At 45.0% G+C, this 21,838-nt stretch overlaps 1 pseudogene; it reads right to left on the minus strand.

Moving 5' to 3' along the window:
* Window positions 1-2,978: 2,978 nt before the first annotated feature.
* Window positions 2,979-4,099, minus strand: LOC121138649 (annotated as a pseudogene).
* Between the last annotated feature and the right edge of the window lie 17,739 nt (window positions 4,100-21,838).

Here is a 21,838-nt window from a genome sequence, read left to right on the forward strand (position 1 = left end):
ACAGTATAATCATTCCAGGTGACATCAGCAACCCCTTCCTTGAAATTCCCTTGTTCTTTGGGTAATGGGGCTCCCACCCACAAGGAGAGGAAGCACTTCAGCCATGCCTGCACATACCATGACTCATCAGAGTATTCGACCTGCTTGAACCCACTGGAAAAGAACCTTGGACCAGTACCCACTAGGAGAGGAAGATAACCCACCTGCATCCATTGAAAGTAGGAATGGGAAGATGACAGAATAAGAACACATTCAACAACAGAAAAACAAATATAACAGTAAAAGTTTCTATGGAATTTACATCAGGAACACCTGAACATTCCTGCATAGATGAAGAAGAAAACAACTTAAAAACAATTTCAATATGAGTGAAACCATAAAAGAGGAAATGGGAAAAACCTTTAAAGAAATGGAAGAAAGGACAAATGAAAAGTTGCAAGAAAAATTCAAACCATGTAAAGTTTGGAAGTTAAAATAAAGAAAATAAAAAAGCACAGTCTCAGAGAATGCTGGAATGAGAAAAGCTGGGTAAATGATCAGGAACTATAGATGCAAGTATAATAAACAGAATTCAAGAGATGAGAGACTCTCAGACTTTGAAGACACACTAGCAGAAATAGATTAATTGACAAAAGAAAATCTGAAGTCCTACAAATCGTTAACAGAAAATACCCAGTAAATATCAGATACCATGGAAAGGCCAAACCTATGAATAAAATATATAGAAAAAGTTCAACAATCCCAAACCAAAGGTGCAGAAAACATATTCAACAGAATCAAAGAAGAAAACTCTCCAAACCTAAAGAATAACTTGGCAATGAAAGTACAAGAAGGCTATAGAACACCAAATAGAGTGGACTACAAAAATGTCCCCTCACCACATAATAATCAAAACACCAAACATATGGAATAAAGTAAGCATATTAAGAGAGGCAAAGAGAGAAACATAGAGTGATAGAGATTATGAGACAGATACAGCTTGAGGAAGAGAGAGACATACATAAACATTAATGGAGAGATGAGACTGGGACAAGGGGACAGACATGCATACAGTTATCTTCATTCTAAACAGACAAACACAGTGTTCGTGGAGGTAAATAAATCAATTGAAAGAGAGATGCTCTGCGACAGAGCTAGAGAAACTGAAAGAAAAATGGTCAGGCTGACACACAGACAGAAATACAGGCACTCTGTGTGTCACTGAGAGAGATACATAGAAAAGAGTATCACAGTGACACACAGAAAGAGACACAGAACAAGAGATAAAAGAGACAAACAGACAGACAGACAGAGACTTATAGACATACACGTTGATGGACACACAGAGAGATGTAGATGAGAGAGTTCCTTCCTAAATTTCTAAATGAATGCCTGGAAGTTCTTTCCTCTAGGAAGAGGGGCTCATGTCCTTTGGTGGAGCAGTCTAATATGCAAGATCCATCATGTTGAGAGTCTCAGTCAATCTCAGTTGGGAATTTTCTATCACAAAGCAATAATGTTATAATTTCTTTTTCCCTTTTTAAGAAACAAACTATCTGATTTACTGACTTTGGTGTAACTAGAAGTGATAGAAATAATAATATCAGTATCCCAAAATGGAAGCTATAAATATAGCAAAAGAAAGGCAATTCTTTCTACAGAGTGGGCATGATTTGACTGTAACCTGGCTACAACACACACAAATGGAAATGCTGTCTTCAAACTTTAGTATGTAAATCATCAGGGAGCTTGGTTGGGGTTAACAACTTAATCTATGACTCCAGTTTAATTTGGAAAGAGCTGTCAAAGGAGAACCGAAAGAGTCAGGCAGAGGAGGACAAGTTAGGGGCATCAAAGGCCCAGCCTTTGAGCCTGTCTGCCTGAGAGAATTCATTTTAACAGTGGTGGGAATGAGCCGGGCATTGGTAGCGCACGCCTTTAATCCCAGCACTCGGGAGGCAGAGGCAGGCAGATCTCGTGAGTTCGAGGCCTCCAAAACAGAGAAACCCTGTCTCAAAACAAAACAGAAACAAAAGTGGTGGGGATGGAAGAATTATTTTACAAATATCTAAAACGGACCCATATTTCAGGTGGGTAAACTATGGATTCTCAATAAATCAATGTCCTTCTCCTTCTTGAAAACCCATAAAGTCTTTAGCAAAGACTAGACTACCAAAAGACTCTGCCAGATGCAGTTGTCTTCCTCATGTTTGGCATCTACTCTGACAAATCCAGGTGCCAAGAAAGAGTAGTGAGGCTTTGTGTGAATGGTGCAGCCATGAGGATGGTAACCAAACTCGCACAACCTGAGCAGTACTGGATGAACTAATATATGCTTCTTCAAAGAGAAACACCACAGAATCCACAAAATGGTTGTCAAATTTTTTATTCATTTTAAAGTGTGTGGTTTACAGAAATGGATAAACCCAGAGAGACAAGAGGAGGACATCATTACTCTGCATATCCAGTTAAGGAATTTGAGAAGTCTCCATCGTATGCAGACACCTGAATGCATGGAACTGGTCCTCTGCAGGAGCATCAGCTGCTTCAGCCAACTGAGTCAATGCTCTATTCACCACACATTGGGTCTGGAGAGGAAAACTGTCTAGCTTCCTCTTCCTCATCCCTTGTAAGCACACATTATGTTTGTTTTCTGCTTTGGACTAAATTCGTGATCATATGCTCTGCTCAGTCTTACACAGACAGGTTCCTCCAAAGAAACCCTGTTGGGATGTGCTTGGGGCCAACAACCCCACTGATTACCCAGTATCAGATTTAATGTAGTGAAAGCAAACCAGTACAGCATCTGGGTAGAGAATCCCAGAAGACAGTGCTCTCCCTACCCAAAACTGCAATTCAACTTATTTCCAGTGCTATTAAAATCCTGAACCCACATGCTGTCTTTCCACAGATTCTCTGAAAATGCTACAGTGTCCTGTAGTCTACGCAGGTGTCATTGGAAACAATGCCGGCAGCTGCTTATGGAATACACTTGTAGGTCAGAGCTGAGAGGATCCTAAGATTGCTGGAGGCATTTGGGAGGAGGCTCCAGTAATAGAGCAGTGAGCAGAAGCCAGGGAGCTGTATGCTTCAGCCAGCAAGTGGGGATATGAGCCCACCATTGTCTTCCAGCTTGAAATCTCAGAGACTTCAGAAGCATGAGCTGTAATGAAATCCAGCACCTGGGTTTTCAGCTGCCCTGCACTGTGGAGGTCAGCCAGGACGAGAGTGTGGGCAGCAGTCTCCACGGAGAGGTCCTTGCAGAGGGCGTCCTCAAACATGACCCTCAAACGCTCCAGGCCATACTTGTCGGCAGCTGCAAGCAGAACATCTGCCATGCTGTGGAGATCCGGTGCCTTCCCGGTGTAAATGAAGCCCATCATTGCCCTGAAGCACTTGAGGCTCCAGATCGTGGATCTCAATGCGGTTTGTTCTGCTCTCCTCCATGTCATGTTCAAACATGGCTCTGAAAACTGGAGAGCGAGGCTGCTAAGATGGCCTTGTGAGTCATGGAATTCCTGGCCAGCTACCACCAGGCAGCAGTCTGTGAAGAAGGAATTCTCCCACAGCTCTCCTAGCTCATCTGCCAGAGTGCACCTTGGAACCTGGATCCCTGGCATCATGGTCTCGTTAGAGAAGCCAAAGGAGTCTTGGGACTACAGTCACCTTGCATCTTAGGCTGAGTTCATTGTCTTCGAGAAGCCAAGGCTCCTGGGCCAAGAAGAAATCTCGAAGGATGAACTTTCTGAAACTCCACTGCTGATTTTGCTAGGAACCTGAAGAATCTTGGGCTGCTTCATGCCTTGTGTTACCTCTCCTTCGGAATCGATTGATCCAAAACTGGAACTTTGTCCACACTGGTCTCCTTGGGCAGCTGAGCAACGTTAGGTAAACTGACAAGTAGCCTTTGCTTTCTTCATCCATCCCGTTTGGGTGTAATTTTCAAACTCCATCTGTTTTGGTCCCTGGCTCCTGAGGAGAAGGTTGGGCTTTCAATGGCTTCCCTCATTTCCCGCAGGATAGAACAGAAGTTGCCGATGGTCCAAATGTAGGTGAATTTCTGGAAACTGACTTCTGTGAAGCCCCAGCTCTCGGCTGCCAGGTCCCCTGACATATCTGCTTGTGGCAGTTTGACAGTTAACCTGGCTCCAAAATGAATAGGTAGGGCGTTTTCTTCTTCAACCTGGAGGTCATCAATTACAGATAACTGTAGACACAAAAATAAAAGGACCAGAGACTGATATTGGGGCTCAAGCATCAATCTGAACGTCAGGCAAGCAAAGCAGCCAAGCCACTAGCTCTTGCCTCTTCCTCAGGCTCCACAGTGCTCTCACCAAGCATCACACTGCTACCTCTCCTCAGCCTAACTGGAGATCTATCTTGAGCCTGAATACTGAAAGTCACCGCTCCTATCGTTTATACCACTCTATTGCTGGGATCAAGGGCATGATGCTCTGTTACTCTGTTAGGCTGGTTCAATCTAGTGTGTACATGTGTAGACTTGAACACACAGATCGAACACAGTTATCCACCTGCCTTTGTCCCACGAGTCCTCAGAGGAAACGTGTCTGCCTGGCTTCACTGGCTAAGCAGTATGGTTGCTTTGCTCTTTTGATCACCAGTGACTTGAGAAATGGTAAACTATGTATCACCACAGACACATTTTTAGAATTTTGTTTTCTGCTTTCCTCTGTATCCCCAACTCTTTGGGGCTAGGAGACTTGGGTCTCTCTGAAATTTTCTATCCAGATTTCAATGTTAGATTCAGAGAAGACAGATTGAGCTTCTAGGGATAGCTGCAATCTCACCACTATACTGTTTCCTTTTCTAGACTGAATCTTGGGTCAACAGGTAACTACTTTTGACAATTTTACTCAACTCTTGGATGGTTTGGAGCACTTATGCTCTCATATAAAAAGAGTTTGTACCAGGGTTCCTTAGAGAAACAGAACAGATAGAAAGAAACTCTGACCATATGAAGAAAGGGATTTCCTTATAATGACTTAGGGCTGTAGGCCTGATAGCCTCACAGTATCTAGCTGTGCAGAGAAAGTGCAAGACCTCAGTACTTACTCAGTCCAGAAAGTGGGACCGTCTCCACTGGTCTTCAGTATATTCTGGAAGTCAGGGAAGTAGTCGCTATTGCCAGTGAAGGGAGGGACTTGCTGCAAAGCAAGGGCTAGCTGGCAAAGAGGAAGACCTTCCTCTCTCCATGCCCCTTTATTGTCTCCCACCAGAGGGTGTGGCCTATTTACAGATCAAGTTCTGGATTAAGGGTCTGTTTGTCTTTCTGGCCTCCAGATCAGGATTAGATCTATGTGTACCTGTAACTCCAAGGTTCCAGTTGGAGTTGGATCTACATACCACAACTGAAGCAGTGCTCTCCATGTTTGGATGTGAGTTTATTCCAGATAAAGTCAGATCAGGGAACAAGAGTCAATCATGAGAAGTGTAGTTTGCTTCTTGTGTTACATGAAGATCCTAAATTCTACTCATTCATTCACAAGGACTGAGTAGATTCTGTCTGTCAATACCTTATATTTTGTTTGTTTGGTATCTTTCTCCAAACTGTGTTCATTCTATCATTTGTAGAAGTTTAAAATAAAGTTATTTTACATACCGATCCCAGGTCACTCTCTATCCCCCAACAATGCACACATTCTACCCACCCAACCCCCAATCCACCCCTCAGAAAGGGAAGTTCCCACATGGTTAATCAACAAAATCTGTGACATCACTGGAAGCAGACCAAAGAACCTCCCCCATGATATGTAGGGTGAGCAAGGTATGTCTCCACAGGGAATGGGCTCCCAAGAGACATTTCATGCAGTAGGGATAAATCCTGGTTCCCCATGTGGTGGACCCAACAACTGCCCAAACCACACAATGGTCATACACATTCCTAAGGACTAGTTCAGTTTTATGCAGGTTTGCGAGGTGTCAGTCCAGACTCGGGGACCTCCCACTTGATTCTTGCTTTGCTCAGCTGTTTCTGACACAGGGACCTGTCCACTCTGCTCATATTATCACACCTCCTGCTGCAAGACTGTAGTCAACTAGTTGGGCCAGTGCTTAGCTGTGGATCTCTTCACCTTCCTTTGTGGGTTAATGGATGAAAGTTCTATGATGACACCTAAGGTAGTCATCAACCTGATTGCAACGGCAAGTGCCGCTAAGGTGCCCTCTCCACTGTGGCTCAGAGTTTAAGCACGGCTCATGCTTGTGCATTCCTGGGAATTTCCTTAGAGCCAGATTTCCGGCTAACCCAACAAATGCTCTCTCCATCAAGTCTCCCTTTCCTTGTTCAGTTCCCCTGTGGCCTCCCCCAACTTCACCGTCCCAGACCCTCGTGCTCTCCTTCTACCTTCTGCATTCTAACAACATACTCTTCCTTCACCGGTGTTCCAAATATACACAGGAGACCTTGTCTGTTTCCATTTTTGGGGGATGGGAGAATCCATGCATTTACCTATTAGGGCCCTTCATGTTTTTTGGACTCTCTGAAGTTGTAAAGTGTAGGCTGACTATCCTCTGCTTTATGTCGAATATCTACTTATGTGTGAGTACATGGGATACAGAGCTAAACAGAGAATTCTGAACAGTACAGTCTCTAGTGTCCAAAAGGCAATGGAGGATCTGCTCCATATACTTAGCCATCAGGGAAATGAAAATCAAACCTCATCTAAGATGTCATCTTTTACTGGTCAGAATGGCTAAGATCAAAACCATTAATGACAATTTATGCTGGAGAAGATATACTGTAAGGGGAACACTGTTCCTTTGCTGGTTCAAACTTGTAAGCCACTGTGGAAATATGGGTGGCCATTTCTCAAAATGTTGGTGTATCAATCTACAACAAAGCACAGCATAGCCACTCTTGGGCATATAACCAAAGATACACAACCATACAACATGGACATTCGACCAATCATCTATGCTCACAGAAGTATTATTTGTAATGGTCAGAAACTGAAACCAACCTAGGTGACCCTCCCCTGAAAACTGGATAAGGAAAATGTGGTACATTTAAACAATGGGGTACGACTCAGGGTGGAAATACAATGACATTGTGAATTTGCAGTCACATGGATGGATTTAGAAGACAACAATCCTGAGTGGGGTAACAGCAACACAGAACAACAAACATGGCACATTTTATATTTTAATGGGTGTTTTCTCTCCTCTCCAAATTTTGAGCTCCCATGCTTACTCTGCAGGACCTTTAAAACGAGAGAGTTTTCTCTTGTATATCAGAATATGTTCAGTAGTTACTGAAGGAAAGGAGATTTAATGGCTCCTCTTCAAATTTGATCAGTAAAATGCTCCCCATACCTCTTCAGTTCATGATGTCTGGAGGGAATCCCTAAGCCAGGAGGAAAGAGAAGTACTTCCACTCATTGGTATCCAGCATAAGTCTACTGAAAGTCTGTTCCTGATGCTTCTCCCACACTCCATACAGGATAAATCAATCAACTGGATATGAGCCCTGAAAAAGTTGCTTCCTCAGTAAAGCCCCTATTACAGGTGGATAACTAGTACCACCTGAGACTCTTCTCTGTTGCAGGTTCCCCTTTCCTCAAGAGTGTCAATTGAAAGGAAGCTAGGCTATCACTGCAAGGCCCCTCATTTGTCAGAAAAGTGATCTAACTTGTGGTCCTGCAGCTTGCTTCTGGAGAGTTGGAGCAGCCTCTCCTGTGGAACTGGGAGCCACAGAGGCAGAAAGCATTGACTCTTTCACAGAGTATCATGTCAAATGCACTTGGTGGTTTATTTGGGTAGGTTGTTCTCTTGGTGACTTAATGGAGACAAAGCATTCATGTCCCCATAGGATGAGGCTCACTTCTGGAACTGCACGAGAGTCCACATAACAGAGAAAATCACTTGTCATGTGGAAGAACCTTACAGAACAAATACACATATAGTAGATATAGTTAAGCATGGAGAGAGTTAGAGAGAGACACAGCAGGTTTTGCACACACACAGAAACACACACACTCCCACACAAACAAACACACAAAATAACACAGACAAACAGAGAGAGATATGAAGAGACAGAGAAAGATTGAGAAAGAGAGAAGGAGAAGTAAGAGAGAAAGAGAGGGAGAGAGAGAAACAGTGATATAGATTATGAGACAGACACAGATTGAGGGAAAGAGTGACATACATAAACATTAATGGAGAGATGAGATTGTTACAAGGCAACAGACATGAAGACAGTTACCTTCATTCTAAACAGACAAGCACAGCATTGGTGGAGGTAGATAAATAGATTGAAAGAGAATTGCTCTGCGACAGAGCTAAAGAAACAGACAGAAAGACAGTCAGGGTGACACACACACAGAAAGAAGGCATGCTGTGTGTCACAGAGATATACATAGAAGAAAGAATTGGAGTGACACACAGTGAATGACACAGAGCAAGAGAAAAAAGGGACAGACAGACAGAGAGACAGACAGAGACAAATAGAGATTCAAGTTGAGGGACACACAGAGAGATGTAGAGGAGAGAGTTCCTTCCTAAACTATTAAATGAATGCCTGGAGGTTCTTTCTTCTAGGAAGAGGGCTTTATATCCTGTTTGTGAGCAGTCTCCTACTCAAGATCAATCATGTTGAGAGTTTCAGTCAATCTCAGCTGGGAATTTTCTCTCACAAAGCAATAATGTTATGATTTCTTTTTCTCCTCTTTAAGAAACAAAGTATCTTATCTCCTGACTTTAGTGTAACTATAAGTGTTAGAAATAATAATTTCAGTATCCCATAATTCAAGCTATAAGTTTAGCAAAAGACAGCAAATTCTTTCTGCAGAGTGGGTATGATTTGACCATAGCCCGGCTGCAACACACACACGGAATTGCTGTCTTCAAACTTTGGTATCTACATCATCAGGGCGTTTTGTTGGGATTACCAACTTAATCTATGACTCCTGTTTAATTTGGAAAGAGCTGTCAAAGGAGAACTGAAAGAGTCAGGCAGAGGAGGACAAGTAGGGGCAGCAAAGACCCAACCTTTGAGCCTGTCTCCCTGAGAGAATTCATTTTAACAGTGGTGTAGATGGAAGAATTATTTTACCAATATCTAAAAGCGGACCCACATTTCAGGTGGGGCAAGTATACATTTTAAATCCATGTCCTGTTCCTTTTTAATAACCCATAAAGTCTTTGGCAAAGACTAGACAACCAAAAGACTCTGCCAGATGCTGTTTTCTTCCTCACCTTTGGCATCTACTCCGACAAATCCAGGTGCAAAGAAAGAGTAGTGAGGCTTTGTGTGAATGGTGCAGCCATGAGGATGCTAACCAAATTCGCACAACCTGAGCAGTACTGGATGAACTAATATAGGCTTCTTTAAACAGAAACACCACAGAATCCACATAATGGTTTTCATATTTTTATTCACTTAATATTGTGTTTGGTTTATAGAAATGGATGCACCCAGAGAGACAAGAGGAGGACTTCATTCCTCTGGATCTGCAGTTAGAGAAGTTTGTGAAGTCTCCCTGATATGCCGTGCTCTCCCTTCCCAAAACTGCCATTCAACTCATTTCCAGGACACACTTGTCAGCAGCTGGAAGCAGAGCATCTGCCACATTGTGTTGGTCCATTGCCTTCCCAGTGCAAATGAAGCTCATCATAGCCTTGAAGGCTTGCTGCTCCAGTTCGTGGATCTGCACAACCTGCCTAATGCTGTAGTCTTAACTTTCCTCCTAGAATTCCCTTTTTAGTCTAAAGAAGGTGTTTAAACTTAAAACATAACTTAGTTTGTCAATAAACAGAATGTCTCAAACATCTATCCCATCTAAGCCTAAGCTTATCTAAATGTTATTCACAAGTCTGAACCACTCCTTGCAATCCCAACCTTTAAGTAATTGAAGACTTAACCTATAAAGTGTAAACTATCTGGCAAATCAAAAGTAGGAGAGGGAGTTTGGAATTCTCAAAACTACATCCTGCTGAGAATGGGACAATGACAATCGCATGGGAATATGTGAGAAGGAAATTGCTTCTGTATTAAAGTTTTAAGTAGGTTAGACAGTCTTGCTTTGGCAGGAGATGCTTGATGGTGTTCCTTATTGGAGTTATAGTGTTGAGGGAAACTCTCTATGAAGCACTGGCCAGATTGTAGAAGGTGCACTGTACCAGTTCCTTGGTCTGAAGATATGTTGATTGATGTAGTTCTCAGCCATTTTTAGGATGCTGCTTGTCTGGTGATGTCAATGATTTGTGACAATTCAGATACACCAAGTTGATTCAGGTGGAGTCAATGAAGTAGAGCCCCATTCTTTTTCTGAAACAGTTGAATATTTCTGTCAGGAAATCCCTTGTTCTCTGGAAAACTCAAAAATTAAGGTTAACAAAGTAATTTTTAACTTTATATGTGTGCATGCTAGAAAAGGGGACAATAGGGAAGATGGAAAACATGGAGATTAGATGTTTCAGAAAAAGAAATCCACAGATGACATTCCCTAATTTTGTTTTCTTCTGTCTTATATAAATGTCTCTGTGATATAATACAGAAATTCTGAAGTTTATTTAAACAATATACTTGAATTTAGAGAAGGAGAGCCAATCCAACTCCAGCATCTGTTAAATGAATGGGAACTAAAGCATTTTAAGAAACAAAGAGAAATGGTTATTATAAAAGACAATATAGAGAAATTTATACTTTGATATCACACAGAGTTATTGTTTATCTGATGGTCCTCAGAGTAGCTGTCCACTCATTTTTAGGTATCCATATGTCCAGTGACTTTTTGTTGAGTTTTCCTATGAAGAAGAAAAAACAATTCTCTTTGCTTTTTGAGGTCACTTATCCATGGTAGAATATGACCTTGTAGAGAAGCTGTTGTCTTTTCTCCTCCTGAGGTGTCTTCTCCTTGTATTGAACCTTGATTAATTTCCATTGAATTCAAAGTATTGCTTTTCCTGTGAAAACAAAAACAAAACCGCTTCCCCAATGTAACACACATACTGGTTTCCAGACCGAGGTCATAACATCCCTAAAATACACTAGTTGGTTCTGGGGCAATTTGTAATCACCAGTGAGATAAAGTTTCTTTTACTGCTTAAAACACCTTTTCCAAAGTAACTTTATGTGAATCAGACAGTAATATGTCCTCCAAATAATTATATGTTAACAATTGTGGAAATTGTTTACCAATTATTTCCAGAGGTTTATGCAAAACATACTTACACCAAGCAGCCTACATAACATACCTTGAGGCAAATCCTTCAACTGGAATATCCATACTAGTTGGGAATAATTATAAGTAGGTACTGTGAAGGTGAACTTTTCTCTGTGTTTTTTCTTTCAATGGTATAGTGAAGAAGCAATCTTTTAAATTTATAACTATAATTGGCCAATCCTTAGGTATTAGAGAAGGTAAAGGCATCCCAGGTTGTAGAGAGCCCATAGGCTGAATTATCTTGTTGATGGTACTAAGATCAGTAACCAATCTCCATTTCCTCAACTTCTTGATAACAAAAACAGGTGAATTCCATGCACTAATTGATAACGCTATATGTCCAGTGTCTAGCTGTTACTGAACTAACTTCTCCAAAGCCTCTAAGTTATCAGAAGTCATATACCATTGACCTACCCAGACAGGTTCATATTTTAGCCATTTTAAGTGTAGAGCTTTTGGTTGCTCTGTATGTTTGGCACTAGCATCTTTTTACTGTACAACCTGTATGTTTGGCATCTGTTTTCTCTAATGCATTACAATATTTTTCTACTATCAAGAGCCCGCCTGGGAACTGCACAGTGCTTCTGAACCCAGCAGGAGCAGCTGCAGAGATTCCAGGTCTTCTCCTCGACCAACTAGTCTAGGAAAACAGCAGATCCAGGAGACCAGGGGACCAGCTCTTCTGCAGGCATGAGGTAAAACAGGCCCTGAATCAGGCCTGCATTGCAGTCCTGGAAATCGCCTGTGAACTGCACAGAGCTTCCCATCAGGGCAGGTATACAACAGCACAGATTACAGGTCTTCTCTTCCACCATCGAGACTAGGAAAGCAGCAGATCCAATGGACAAGGGTACCAGCTGGTCAGTGGAACCAGGTAAAACAGGCCCTGCATCTAGACCTGCATTCCAGTACCTGGGGTTCGCCTGGGACTTGCACTGATCTTCCCATCCAGGAGCTAGCCAAACATCCGAGATTCCAGTTCTTCTCTTCCACCAACCAGACCAGGAAACCAGCAGATCCAGTGCCTGGTGATTGCCTGAGAAATGCAACCGACCTTCCCGTCCCAGAAGGAAGCTAGCAGCCCAGACTCCAGATAATCTCTTCCACCAATGAGACCCCCAAGCCAGAAGATTGGCTACCTGGGGTTCACATGGGAACTGAACATATCTTCCCATCCTGGAGGAGATGAGCTGTCCAGATTCCAGGTTTTCTCTTCCACCAACATTTCCAGGAAATGCCTAGGGATTGCCTGGGAACTGCACAGAGCTTCCCATCCCAGGAGGAAGTTAGCAGCCCAGATTACAGGTCTTCTCTTCCATCAACCAGGCCAGGAAACCAGAAGAACCAGGGGACAAATGGAGACCTGTTACCGTGGAACCATGTAAAACAGGTCACGCCTCCGGTCATGCATTCCATTACTTGGGGATCACCTGGGAACTGAACAAATCTTCTAACTGCATATCCAGGAAACAAGGGGAACAGCTTGTCCTGTAGGACCACATAATACATGTCCTATATCCTGGCCTGCATTCAAGTGTCTGGGGATCTTGTGGGAACTGCAAGAACTTCCCATAACCGTGGGAACAGACTACCCCAGATTACAGGTCAGGTATTCCACCAATGAGACTAAGAAACCAGAAGATCCAGTGCCCTGGTATCTCCAGGGAACTGCACAGAGCTTCCCATCCCAGTGGAAGACGAGAAGCCCAGATTTCAGGTATTCCCTTCCACCAATGAGACCATGAAACAGATCCAGAACAGGGGACCAGAAGGTCCAGCCTTCATTGCAGTGCCTGGGAATAGCCTGTAAAGTTCACAGATCTTCCCATCCAGAAGGAATCCAAGCAGCCCAGATTCCAGGACTTCTGTTCCACCAACGAGATCAGGATACCATCAGATCCAGAAAAGAAGCCCAGCTGGTCTGGTGGGACCAGCGAAAACAGGACCTTCATCCGGGAATGCGTTCCAGCACATGGGGATCACCAGGGAACTGGACAAAACTTCTCATCCCAGAACTCAGCAGCCCACATTCCACGTCTTCTCTCCAACCAACACAACCAGGAAACCAGTAGAACCAGTATCTGGGGATCACCTGGGAACAGCACAGAGCTTCCCATCCCTGCAAGAAGCTAGCAGCCCATATTCCAGGACTTCTCTTCAACCAACGAGGCCAGGAAACCAGCAGATCCATGAGACCAGGGGACCAGCTTGTCGTCCAGGAACATGTAAAATAGGTCCTGCATCCTGGCCAGTATTCCAGTGCCTGGGGATCTCTTGTTAACTGCAAGAGCTTCCCATTCAGCAGGATCCAAGAAGCCCAGATTCCACATATTGTCTTCCACCAACACGACCAGAAAATCAGCAGAACCTGTGCCTGGGGATTGCCTAGGAACTGCACAGAGCTTCCCATTCCACAGGATCCACGCAGCCCAGATGACAGGGTTTTTAATAAACCAACCAGACCAGGAAACCAGCAGATCCACTGGGAGATGAGCAGCCCAGATTCCAGGTCTTGTGTTCCAACAACACGACCTGGAATCCAGCAGATTTAGTGCCAGGGGATCGACTGGGAACTGCACAGAGCTTCCCATCATGGTGTAAGCCGAGCAGCCCAGATTCCAGGTCTTCCCTTCCACAAACGTGACCACAAAACAGATCCAGATCAGGGAACCAGCAAGTCCAGCTGTATCATGTAAAACAGGCCCTGTATCCAGGCCTCCCTTGCAGTGCCTTGGGATAGCATCAAGACTGCACAGAGGTTCCCATCCAGGCAGGAGCCGAGCAGCCCAGATTGCAGGTCTTCTCTTCCACCAATGAAATCAGGAAACCAGCAGATCCAGTCCAGAAGACCACCTGGTCTGTGGCGACCAGTTAGAACAGGACCTTCATTCGGGCATGTGTTCCAGTGCTTGGGCATCACCCGGGAGCAGCACAAAACTTCTCATCCCAGCAGGAGCCGAGAAGCCGAGATTCCAGGTCTTCTCTCCAACCAACACGACCAGGAAACCAGCAGACCAAGTGTCTGTGGATCGCCTAGGAACTGCACAGGGCATCCCTTCTGGGCAGGAAGCAAGCAGCCCAGATTCCAGGTCTTCTCTTCCACCAACGAGACCAGGACCAGCAGATCCAGGAGAACAGGGAACCAGCTGATCCTGCAGGACTAGGTAAAAGAGACCCTGCATCCTGGCCTGCATTCCAGTGCCTGGGGATCTCCTGGGAACTGCAAGAGCTTCCCATCTTTGCAAGGGCAGAACAGCCAAGATTACACGTCTTGTCTTCCACCACCGAGTCCATGAAACCAGCAGATCCAGTGCCTGGGGATGGCCATGGAAATGCACAGTTTCCTGTCCTGGTTGAAGATGAGCAGCCAAGATTCCAGGTCTTGTGTTCCAACAAAGAGACCACGACACAGATCCAGAACAGGGGACCATTAGGTCCAGTCAGATCTGGCCATACAGGCCCTGTATCCAGGCCTCCATTCCAGGGCTGGGGTTCAACTGGGAATTGCACAGAGATTCCAATCCCTGAGGGATCAAAGCACAGCAGATTCCAGGTCTTCTCTTCCACCAACGAGACCAGGAAACCAGGAGAACAGGGCCCATCTGCTCTGGCTGGAACAGGTAAAACATTCCCTGAATCTGGGCCTGTGTTCCAGTGCTTGGGGATTGCCTGGGAACAGCAAAGTGCTTCCCATCCCGGTGGGATTCGAAAAGCCCAGATTCCATATCATCTTTTCCACCAAAGAGTCCAGGAAACCTTCAGATCCAGACCAGGTGAACAGCTGGTCCAGGTGGACCAGGTAAAACAGGCCCTGCATTCGGGCCTGTATTTCATTTCCTGGGGATGTCCTGGAAACTACACAGATCTGGGCAGGAGCCAAGCAGCCGAGATTCCAGGATTATCTTCTACAAACAAGATCAGGAATCCAGCAGATCCTGTGCCTGAATATTTCCTGGGAACAGCACAGAATTTCCCATCCCAGGAGATGAGCAGCTGAGATTCCAGGTCTTCTCTTCCACCAACGACACCATGAAAGTAGCAGATCCAGGGGACCAGGGCCCAAGTTAGGCCAGAGGGACCAATAAAAGAAACCCTGAATCTGGGCCTGCATTCCAGTGCCTGGGGATCTCTTGGGAACTGCCAGTGTTTCCCATTTGGCAGGAGACTAGCAGTCAAGATTCCAGGTTTTCTCTTCCGTTAAGGATACCAGGAAAGCAGCAAATCCATGAGACCAGGGGAACAGCTGATAAGGCAATACCAGGTTAATCAGTCCCTGAATCCTGGCCTGCATTCCATTTCCTGGTGGTTGCCTGAGAACTGCACAGACCTTTCCATTCCAGTAGTTGTCCTGCAGCCCAGATTCTACATCTTCTCTTCCACTAATGATACCAGGAATCCAGCAAATCCAGTCTCTGCATATCATTTGGCAACTGCACAGATCTTCTCATTCCAGCAGGCACTGAGCAGCCCAGATTCCATGTCTTCTCTTCCACCAACTAGACCCAGAAACCAACAGATTCAGTGCCTGGTAATCGCCAGGGAACAGCACAGAACTTCTCTTCCTAGTAGGAAGGGAGCAGCTCAGATTCCAGGTCTTCTCTTTCACCAAGAATACCAGGAAACCAGAGGATCCAGTGTCTTCCTATTGCCTAGGAACAGCACAGACCTTTACATCTGGGCAGGAGCTGAGTAGCACAGGTTCCAGTTCTTCTCTTCCACCAAGGAGACCAGGAAACTATCAGATCCGTTGCCTGTGATCCCCTGGAAACTACACAGTGATTCCAATCGAGAAGGGAACCGATGAGACCAGATTCCAGATCTTCTCTTCCACCAGCTACACCAGGAATAAATAAGACCTAGTAGACCAGAGGACCAGCTGGTGCAGCAGGACCAGGGAAAACTGGCGCTGCATCCAGGCCTACATTCCAGTGCCTGGGGATGCCTTGGGAACTGCATAGAACTTCCCATCACTGAGGGAGAAGAGCATCCCAGATTCTATGGCTTTCCTTCCACCAACAAGAACAGGGAACCAGCAGGTCCAGTGCCTGGGGATTACCTGGGAACTGCAAAGAGCTTCCCTTCCTGGAAGGAAGCAAGAAGCCCAGATTCCAAGTCTTTTCTTCCACCAAGGGGACCAGGAACCCAGCAGATACAGTGCCTAGGGATAGCCTGGGAACTGAAAAGAGCATCAAACCTGGTGGGAGCAGAGCAACCCCGATATCCGTTCTTCTGCTTCCAGCAATGTGACCAAGAAACCAGGAGATCCAGTGAATGGAGATCGCCTCGGAAGTGCACAGATATTCCAATCATGGCAGGAATCAAGCAGCCATGATTCCAGTTTTCTCTTACACCAAAAGAGGCCCTGCATATGGACCTGCATTCCAGTGCCAGAAGATCACCTGGGAACTGCACAGAACTTTTAATCACAGTGCAACCCGAGAAGCCAAGATTCCAGGTCTTCTTTTCCACCATCGATAAGAGTAAATGAGCAGATCCAAACCAGAGGACCAGCTTGTCTGGGAGGACAAGGTAAACCAGGCCCTGCATCCAGGCCTGAAATCCAGTGGCTGGGGATAGCCTGGGAACTGCACAGAGCTTCCCATCATGGCAGGATCTGAGCAGCTCAGATTCCATGTCTTCTATTCCACCAACAAGACAAGGAAACCAGCAGATCCAGTGAGTGGGGATCGCATGGGAATTGTACAGAGCTTCCCATCCCAGCAGGAGGTGAGCAGCCCAGATTCCAGGTTTTCTCTTCCACCAACAAAACCAGGAAATCAGCAGATCCAGGAAACCAGAGGAATAGCTGGTCAGATTTGTCCAGGTAAAACATGCCCTGCATCCAGTCCTGTATTCCAGTACCTGGGGATCGCCTGCAAACGGCACAGATCTTCTGATCCTGGCAGGAGCCGAGCAGCCCAGATTTCAGGTCTTCACTTCCACCAAGGTGACCAGAAACCAGCAGATTCAGTGTGTGGGGATGGCCTGGGAACTGCATAGACCTTCCCACCTTGGCAGGAGCCGAGCAGCCAAGATTCCAGGTCTTCTCTTCCACCAATGAGACCAGGAAACCAGCAGATCCAGTGCATGACTATTTCCTGGGAACTACACAGAGCTTCCCAACTCAGATGGAGCTGAACAGCCCACATTGAAGGTTTTCACTTTCACCAATGAGACCAGGAATCAAGTAGATCCAGTACCTGGAGATCGCCTGAGAACTGCAAAGAGCTTCCCATCCTGGCATGAATTGAGCAGCCCAGATTCAAGGTCTTCTCTTGCACCAATGAGACCAGTAAATGAGGAGATCCAAACCAGGGGACCAGTTGGTCCGGTGGGACCAGATAAAATAGGCATTGCATCCGGGCTTGCATTCCAGTGCCTGGGTGTAGCCTGGGAACTGCATAGATATTCCCACCATGGCAAGAGCCGTGCAGCCCAGATTCTATATCTTCTCTTCCACCAACATGACAAGGAACCCCGCAGATCCAACGTATGGGGTTTGCCTGGGAACTACACAGAGCTTCCCTTCCAGGCTTGGAATGAGCAGCTCAGATTCCAGGTCTTCTCTTCCTCCAACAATACCAGGATACCGGCAGATCCAGGAGACCAGGGGAATAGCTCATCTGGCAGGACCAGATAAAACAGTTCCTGCATCCGGTCCCGAATTCCAATGCCTGGGGTACACCTGGGTAAGGCACAGAGCTTCTCATTCTGGCAGGAGCAGAGCAGCCCAGATTCAAGTTCTTCTCTTCCACCAACGGGACAAGGAAACCAGCAGATCCACTGCCTGGCTATCGCCTGGGAACTGCAGAGATCTTCCATCCGTGCAGGCACCAAGCAGCCCAGATTCCAGGCCTTCTCCTCCACCAAGGAGACCAGGAAACCAGCAGACCCAGGAGACCAGTGGAACCAATGCTCCCGTGGACCATTTAAATCAGGCCCTGAATATGGGACTGCATTCCAATGCATGAGGATTGCTTGGGAAATGCACACAGCTTCCACTCCTGGGGGGAGCCGCTCAGCCCAGATTCCAGGTCTTTTTTCCTCCTACAAGACTTGGAAACCAACAGACCCAGGAGTCCAGGGGACCAGCTGCTCTGGTGGACCAAGTAAAACAGGCCCTGTATCCAGTTCTGAAGTCCAGCGCCTCAGGATCACCTGGGAATTGCACAGAACTTCCCATTCTGGCAGAAGCCAAGCACGCCAGTTTCCAGGGGTTCTCTTCCACCACCGAATCCAGGAACCTAGCAGACCCAGTACCTGCGTATATCCTGTGAATTGCACAGAGCTTACCATCCTGGCAGGAGCTGAGCAGCCCATATTACATGTTTTCTCTTCCACCAAAATCCAGAAGATCACAGAAGCCAGGGGACAAGCAGGACCAATTGGACCAAGTACAACAGGTCCTGCTTCCGGGTCTGCATTCCAGTGCCTCGGGATTGCCTAGGAACTGCACAGAGCTTCACACCTTGGCTGGTGCCTTGCAGCCCAGATTCCATGTCTTCTCTTCCACCAACAAGAACAGGAAACCAGTAGATCCAGTGCCTGGAGATTTCCTGGGAACTGCAGAGAGCTCCCCATCCAGGCACGATGCGAGCAGCACACATTCAAGGTCTTCTATCCCACCAACAAAACCAGAAAACCAGTAGATCCAGGAGATCCAGGGACCACCTGCTCAGGCAGAACCAGATAAAACAGGCCCTGCATCTGTACCTGCATTCCAGTGCCTGGGATTCACCTGGGAACTGCACAGAACTTCTAATCGTGGTGGGAGCCGAGCATCCCAGATTCCAGGTCTTCTCTTCCACCAACGAGACAAGGAACCCAGAAGATCCATAGTAGGGCACCAGCTGGTCTGGAGGGAAAAGGTAAAACATACCCTGAATCTGGACCTGCATTCCAGTGTCAGGGGATAGCCTGGGAACTGCACAGATTTTTCCCATCATGGAAGGTACAAAGCAGCCCAGATTCCAGGTCTTCTCTTCCACCAAGGAGACCAGGAAACCCGCAGATCCAGAGCCTGGGGATCGCCTTGGAACAGCATGGAGTTTCCCATTCCAGCAGTAGCAGACCAGACCAGATTCCAGGCATTCTATTCCAACAAGGTAACCAGGAAACCAGCATATTCAGTGCTGGAACGCATGTGGATCGCCTGGGAACTACACAGATATTCCCTTCCTGGCAGGAAGCGAGGAGCCCAGATTACATGTCTTCACTTCCACCAACAAGACCAGGAAACCAGCAGATCCAGGAGACCAGGGGACCAGCTCATCTGGCAGGAATAGGTAAAACAGGCACTGTAAGCAGGGCGTTGGTGGCGCTCGCCTATAATGCCAGCACTTGGGAGACAGAGGCAGGCGGGTTTCTGTGAGTTTGAGGCCAGCCTGGTCTACAGCCTCCAAAACAATACAGAGAAACCTTGTCTCAAAAAACCAAAAACAAAACAAAAACAAAAAACAAGCAAACAAAAAACAAACTGGCCTTGTATCTCAGAGTTATTTTGGTTTGCATTTCCCAGATGGCTAAGCATGTTGAGCACTTTCTTAAGTGCCTCTCAGCCATTTAAGACTCCTCTTTTGAGAATTCTATATTTAGTTGCATAGCCCACGTTTTAATTGAATCCTTTGCAGACTTGCGTCTTGTATACTTTGAAATATTGGAGATAAGCCCTCTGTCACAAGTGGGGTTAGTGAATATCATTTCCAAATCTGTAGGGTGGTTTTTTGTCTTGCTGACTGTGTCCTTTGCTTGCAGAAGCTTCTCAGTTTCAGGATGTCCCACTTATTAATTTTTGATCTCACTGTCTGTGCTAGTGGTGTTATGTTCAGGAAGTTGTCTCCTGTACCAATTCGTTCAAGGGTACCACCCACTTTCTCTTCTAACAGGTTCAGTGTGGCTGGATTTATGTTGAGGTCTTCAATCCATTTCGACTTAAGTTTTATTCATGATGATAGTAATTGGTCTATCTGTATTCTTCTACTTACCAGCATCCATTTATGGCAGTACCATTTGTTAAAGATGATTTCTTTATCCATTGTATATATTTAGCTTCTTTGTCCAAGATCAAATGTTCATACACATATGAGTTAATATCAGGGTGTTCAATTCAATTCCATTCATCAACCTGTCTATTTTTTTGCCAATGCTAAACTGTTTTCATGACAATAGCTCTATAAAAGAGTTTGAGGTCTGGGATGGTGATGCCTACAAATGTTGCTTTGTTGAGTAAGATTGTCTTGCCTATCCTGGGTCTTTTGTTTTTCCATACAAAATTGAGTATTGTTCTTTAAAAGTCTGGGAAGTATTGTGCTGGGATTTTAATGGGGATTGCAATGAATCTGTAAATTGCTTTTGGCAGGACTGCCATTTTTACTACATTGATCCTACCTATCCAAGATCATGGGAGATCTTTCCATTTTCTGAGGGCTTCTTTACTTTCTTTCTTTTAAAGACTCAAAGTTCTTGTGATACGGGTCTTTTACTTGATTGTTTAGCATTGCACCAAGGTATTTTATGTTGTTGTGGCAATTGTAAATGGTGATGTTTCTCTGATTTCTTTCTCAGGCCTTTTATCATCTGTATATAGTTGGGCTACTGATTTTCTTGAGTTGATCTTGTAGCCTGCCACTTTGATGAAGAGGTTCATCAGCTGTACTAGTTCCCTTTTTGAGTTCATTGGGTCATTTATATAAACTACCATATCATCTGCAAATAGTGAAAATTTGACATTTTCCTTCCCAAATTTATCTCCTTTTGTTTTCGTATGGCTCTGGCTAGAAATTCATATACAATAGAAAAGGTATGGAGATAGTGGACAGCCTTGTCTTGTTCCTGATTTTGGCAGTACTATGTTTAGTTTCTCTCCATTTAGTTTGATGTTGGCTGTTGGTTTGCTGTATATAGCTTTTATTATGTTTAGGTATGTTCCTGTTATCTCAGATCTCTTCAAGACCTTTATCATGAAGGGGTGGTGGATTTTGTGAAAGGTTTTTCATGCATTTGGTGAGATGATCATGTGATTTATGTTTTTCCGCTTTCTTTCTTTATTTCCATCTTTCTTCATTTTTGTCACTCCTTGAAATTTGAGTTCATGGATGAAGTAAATGCCAGACATTGATACTGCAAGTAAACAACACATTATCAACCCTTATCAACACAATGTGAATTGAGCACTTTATATTTCATTCCAGATTAGGCTTCTGGTTTTGTTAGGTGATGTGAAGCATTTAGTTGCAAAGGCTGTGTCAAATCCCAGGGTGAACACATATCGAAGCCTATACTTCCTTGCTGATTGCAAACTTTTTAAAACCTGTGGTTTAGGAAGCATCTCATATGTGTAGTATCAATGAATTGCGGTTTATTTTAACAAAGTTATATTTTTAAAAACTTGAGTAGTGGATCAGTGTCTATCCCTGGAATACAAACAGTCATCATGTGCCCATAGCACAAAGAGGGATGCTCTCTCAGCCTCGACTCTTAGGGGAGTGCCTGGACCCTACCCGGAGTGAAATGACAGACTCTAGATATCCCCTATGTGGAGGGAATTTGCAATAGGGTGGGAAGCTGTGGGGGAAAGGGGAGTGCGGGAGGAGGAGAGGGAGAAGGAACTGGGATTGACATGTAAAACAAGCTATTTAAAATTAAAATAAAAATGATAAAAAACAATAAAAAACTAG

Source organism: Mesocricetus auratus, unplaced genomic scaffold, assembly GCF_017639785.1.
Source record: "Mesocricetus auratus isolate SY011 unplaced genomic scaffold, BCM_Maur_2.0 contig_5683_pilon_obj, whole genome shotgun sequence".
Taxonomy (NCBI): Eukaryota; Metazoa; Chordata; class Mammalia; order Rodentia; family Cricetidae; genus Mesocricetus; species Mesocricetus auratus.